The sequence below is a fragment of the Triplophysa dalaica genome, chromosome 9 (genome assembly GCF_015846415.1).
Source record: "Triplophysa dalaica isolate WHDGS20190420 chromosome 9, ASM1584641v1, whole genome shotgun sequence".
Lineage (NCBI taxonomy): Eukaryota > Metazoa > Chordata > Actinopteri > Cypriniformes > Nemacheilidae > Triplophysa > Triplophysa dalaica.
Window position 1 is genome coordinate 18,402,361 of NC_079550.1, and position 5,468 is coordinate 18,407,828.

General features: G+C 35.1%; 1 long non-coding RNA gene across 1 annotated transcript; it reads left to right on the forward strand.

The window, feature by feature from the left end:
• Positions 1-984: 984 nt before the first annotated feature.
• Positions 985-3,658, forward strand: LOC130429171 (uncharacterized). Its single transcript, XR_008907546.1, has 3 exons — positions 985-1,421; positions 3,390-3,476; positions 3,578-3,658. It is a non-coding gene; the product is annotated as an uncharacterized LOC130429171 (long non-coding RNA).
• Positions 3,659-5,468: the final 1,810 nt, after the last annotated feature.

Sequence of the window (5,468 nt, forward strand, 5' to 3'; positions counted from 1 at the left end):
ATAAAAGCACACCAGTGACCATGTTGAGCTCATAATACATGATGATCATTATTATATCATCAGCTAAAATTAGGGACTTTATGGCACGTGATGATTATATTGAATAAGCAAGGCCTCTAGCTTGCAATTTTACACTATGTTGAAGCCTGAAATCCTCAATCAGGTAATTTGTCATTTTACCGTTTTACAGCTGTATTTTGCTGTCCTTAGATCAGTTTGAAGGCTTAAGTATATTAATTTAGCAGGAAAATGAACGCGAGGACTTAAAACCTTCCTGGAGAACGAGCTTGCGAGATAATCTGTCAACATCTTTTCATGAGTTTGTGCAACAGAGACCCAAAGCCAAGCCCATTGGCCGATCACAGGCAAACCTATGACCAATCACAAAGGCTGCAGGGTTACTTTCAACCCACCAGTTGTGTGTGCCCTTTTTGACCAAGATATTGGGAATTAATGTAAGAAATAAATAAAAAAACCTGTATATGCCTACTTCAGTTTGGAAGAAATGTCTGGTCAATTGATGTTTATAACAAACAAAAAGCTATCATGTTTCTATTCAGTGTAATTCAGTTTTAATTGTATAACATTCACAAATACGTTTGACACAAACATGCAGGCATTTCACACAAGAGCAACAATTTATCTATAAATGTAGAATTACTTTTCAGGGATTTCCCCGTCCCAGCCACCATAGGCTACTTTAAAATAAGTGACACAGAATAATATGTTCAAACATGCTTTGGTTTTTCTATGAGTAATATATAGTTTGGTCATGATTGGTTATAATTAATACATTTAAATTGTACTCTGCATGTATTCATTTTTTGTTTGTTACAGTATTAATTGGTCGTACACGCACCATTTGTTTGACATTGATACATAAACACGAGTCTGTGCTGCCCTCTACCGACAGTTTTAGGTATAGCCTATATCTCCTGTCAGTGTTTTATCACTTGTTTGGTTTCTTTTAACTCTGGTTGTTAGTCTAAAACCCCCTTGCTAAGGTCAGACTCTGTTGCTTTTGAACTGTAGCTAATTTAGATTGCTCTACAAAAAGTATGTTATTGCCTATAAGTATATAAAACTTTGTATATAAGTATATAAAACTCAGACTTTCTTAGATCGACTGAATCGATGGATTCTGTCTTTGGCTGTTGGGTCTTGAAACTGTGTTCATCCATTGAGTTTTATGTCTGTTTGCCTCAAAGTTTGTAGGAAGAGATTCAACTCGGGAATGTAAATCAAAAAGCTGAACTCTACCTGACCACTAGATGGAGTCCTGCACTCACTGAACTATCTTTTGCAATTGTATTGGCAGGATAAAGGATGACAGGCATCATGTGTGTCAGCTGAAGTGCTTTGGTTAACCTGCGTATGGTTCACATGCTGGACCTGTGACGCTCCTGATTGGTTCAAGACAGGTCAGGAACTTTCTATCATAACTCATTGGTGACGATTACAATTACAAGAGACTTTGTGAATGTCTGTCCTTCTGTATTGTAGTTTGCAAGTACACGAGCATTATGTGGATCGATCCCCCCATGAGTCAAACCTATGTGAGAAAACAGAGGTGCATCCAATTGTCGTGTTTAAAAACTAGCACGCATGGATCAGCAGTGCTTCACGGGGCTTAGACCAAGAGCTGCTTTTCTTTAATGAAATTAGAAAGAAATTCTCTATCTAAGCATTGCTAATTACAAGACTAACAAGTTTAAATATGCACATGATGTTTTAATCAAAGCTGCTGATTATTAGTCTATTACAGTTTCTTTCTTTCTTTCTTTCTTTCTTTCTTTCTTTCTTTCTTTCTTTCTTTCTTTCTTTCTTTCTTTCTTTCTTTCTTTCTTTCTTTCTTTCTTCATATCTTTCTTTCTTCCTATCTTTCTTTCTTTCTTCCTATCTTTCTTTCTTTCTTTCTTCATATCTTTCTTTCTTTCTTTCTTCATATCTTTCTTTCTTCCTATCTTTCTTTCTTTCTTCCTATCTTTCTTTCTTTCTTTCTTTCTTTCTTTCTTTCTTTCTTTCTATCTTTCTTTCTTTCTTTCTTTCTTTCTTTCTTTCTTCCTTTCTTCCTTCCTTCCTATCTTTCTTTCATTCTTTCTTCCTTTCTTTCTTTCTTCCTATTTTTCTTTCTTTCTTTCTTTCTTTCTTTCTTTCTTTCTTTCTTTCTTTCTTTCTTTCTTTCTGTCTGTCTGTCTGTCTTTCTTCCTTTCTTTCTTTCTTTCTTTCTTCCTTTCTTTCTTTCTTCCTATTTTTCTTTCTTTCTTTCTTTCTTTCTGTCTGTCTGTCTGTCTTTCTTCCTTTCTTTCTTTCTTTCTTTCTTTCTTTCTTTCTTCCTATCTTTCTTTCTTTCTTCCTATTTTTCTTTCTTTCTTTCTTTCTGTCTGTCTGTCTTTCTGACTTTCTGTCTTTCTGTCTTTCTGTCTTTCGGTCTTTCTTTCTTTCTTTCTTTCTTTCTTTCTTTCTTTCTTTCTTTCTTTTTCTCTTTGGTTCGTCCGTCCGTCCGTTCGTTCTAACTTTCTTTCTTTTACATACACACATCTTTCTTTTTTTCTTTCTTTCTTTTACATACACACATCTTTCTTTCTTTCTTTCTGTCTTTCTTTCTTTCTTCCTACCTTCCTTTCTTCCTTTCTTCCTTTTTTCTTCTTTGCACACATCTTTGTTTCTTCCTTCTTTCTTTCTTTCTTTCTTTCTTTTACATACACACATCTTTCTTTCTTTCTTCCTTTCTTCCTATCTTTCTTTCTTTCTTTCTTTCTTCCTATCTTTCTTTCTTTCTGTCTTTCTGTCTTTCTGTCTGTCTTTCTTTCTTTCTTTCTTTCTTTTTCTCTTTGGTTAGTCCGTCCGTCTGTTCGTTCTAACTGTCTTTCTTTCTTTCTTTCTTTCTTTCTTTCTATCTATCTCTCTTTTATTCTTTCTTTCTTTCTTTTACATACACACATCTTTCTTTTTTTCTTTCTTTCTTTTACATACACACATCTTTCTTTCTTTCTTTCTTCCTTTTTTCTTCTTTGCACACATCTTTGTTTCTTCCTTCCTTCTTTCTTTCTTTCTTTCTTTCTTTCTTTCTTCCTTTTTCCTTCTTTGCACACATCTTTGTTTCTTCCTTCCTTCTTTCTTTCTTTCTTTCTTTCTTTCACATACATGCATATTTTTTATTAAATACAGATTTTCAGAAAACCATGTTTCTTAGTTACATTTTAAATATTCAGTGCACGTATTAATTATTTGCTAATGTCATCATGTCAATAAAACTTTTTGTTATTATTTTGACTCATTCAACAGTATTTATAGTCTGTATGTAAATGATGTTGATTAATTATCTGATGTGATGTAAAGTTGCGATCGTTTCCTTCATCCTGAACTTCATGTTGTGCTTCAACAAGTGTGCTTCACGCGTCGGAGGCGAATATGACAGAGGCTCACTGAGAAATCACATACTTCCTCCAAACACAAAACATCCTGTTGCACTGGTAAAATGACTTATTAACTTTATATGCTATTTCTGTAATTTGAGGTTACATTCAATTTCTTTTCAACTCTTTGAGACCTTACAATTGATCTTTTACTACAGGAGAGCCGGTCCACCAATTAGGAAGACAAAGGAAAACACAAAGTACAAATTCAGGATCAATGATGGGCACAGGTGAGTCTTGATGTATTGATACCAAGTTGACCTCTTAAAAGTTAAATGTCCAAACTTCAGTGTTGGGTTTAACTAGTAGCTATGATTAGTAACTATAATTTATTTATTTTCCCCTCGAAATAGTAAGTAATGGATTACTCTATTTTTCTGTAATTTATTCAGCTACTTCTGATGTAATTAAACTAAATAATTTGTGTAATGTATGTGTGTGTACAAGTTTATACAGTAATCTAATTAAAATATTGAATATGTAACAAGTAACTAATAATTAATTACTTTTTCAAAGTATCTTTCCCAACACTGCCAAACTTTTATGTGCAACTAGATTAAGTTAAAGTTTGACTGTTTTATAAGCAAAACAATCAAATTTAATACTGAATTTATTATTGTAATATGAACTACACGTGTAAGTGAAAATCTCACTTTTTATGAAGCAAGTTGGCGTTCATAAATCATAACTCAGTTGAGGCAACAGTCCTCAGTGACCTGCCTCGACTGCACGTCGTCTCGGCATAGTAATGACAGAACGCTAAAGACAGATCATGTCCCGGGTCATCATCACGACTGGCGGCGGCTAACCAGTGTAATAATCAGGATTATTATTTATAATTAGAGGAAGTAATGGATCACTCCTCGCCGGACGGGTGGCTCATAAATTCACCTGGGCCTGCTGGGATTGTTTCGATGGGTCCTGTTTTAAGCGCTTTATCTATGTCACTGTCCACCGGAAGACGATTCTGGATTAGACCATGTGTGCTCCGTCCGTTCCAAGCCCAGCAATAATCATGCAGCATCTGTGTAGAAAGTGACTCATGGTCAAAGCCTGTCATTAGGGAGTAACTATGGAGCAGATTACTGAGTTTCAAATCCAATGATGTTGCTTTCACGGGTACGGCATCATAAAGCCGTTTTTTCTGGCATTGTAATGACTCAAATAAATATTGAGGTTCTATGCAAATTGGTAAATGCAAATATTAAACTGCCACTTACCTATATGTGATATAATGATGAGTAGTAATTGTCTGTCCTGTGGATCAACCGGTAAAGCATAGGGATAGCAGCGCCATCCCTGTTGAAAAAAACAGCATATGGTGGGTCAGTTATGTTTTAATGCTGGTTTGACCAGCTTAAACCAGCGAAAGTCCAGAACATGACCAGCTCAAACCTGGACACGACCAGCTAAAACCTGCACATGACCAGCTTAAACCAGCACATGACCATCTTAAACCAGCACATGGCCACCTTAGACCAGAACATGGCCAGCTTAAACCAGCACAAACCAGCAAACCAGCATCAAAACATACAAAACCAGCATATGCTGTTTTTTCAATAGGCATGGGTTTGATTCCAAGGGATTACACGCGTAATGATAAAATGTAAAGCCTGTATGCACTGTAAATCACTTTGCATAAAAACATGTGAATGAATTTGTATTTAAAATCTAGGTTCATGCAAAGCTATTCTGAATATTTCATACTTTTTATTTCCCTCATTCTTCATACACAATAGTGGTCAAAAGTATTGTCCAATTAGGACACCTGGCGTCTTTGCCCTTTATTCAAACATATGATTGATATCATATCATCAATGTAAATATCACATGGGTTATGATTTATTCTTACCATTTTAACAGTTGCACATCCTGCTCATGTCTTCGTACTGTTGTGCCGCACTCACGTTTTTTTGATGATTACAGTTAAACAAAGTTTTCTAACAGTGTATTGTATATTCAGACGCTGCTTCATATTAATGTGCACTAATTCATGCGATAGAGAGAGTTCTGTGTGTGTGCGAGCTGCGAGTGCAAACATTATTAAAG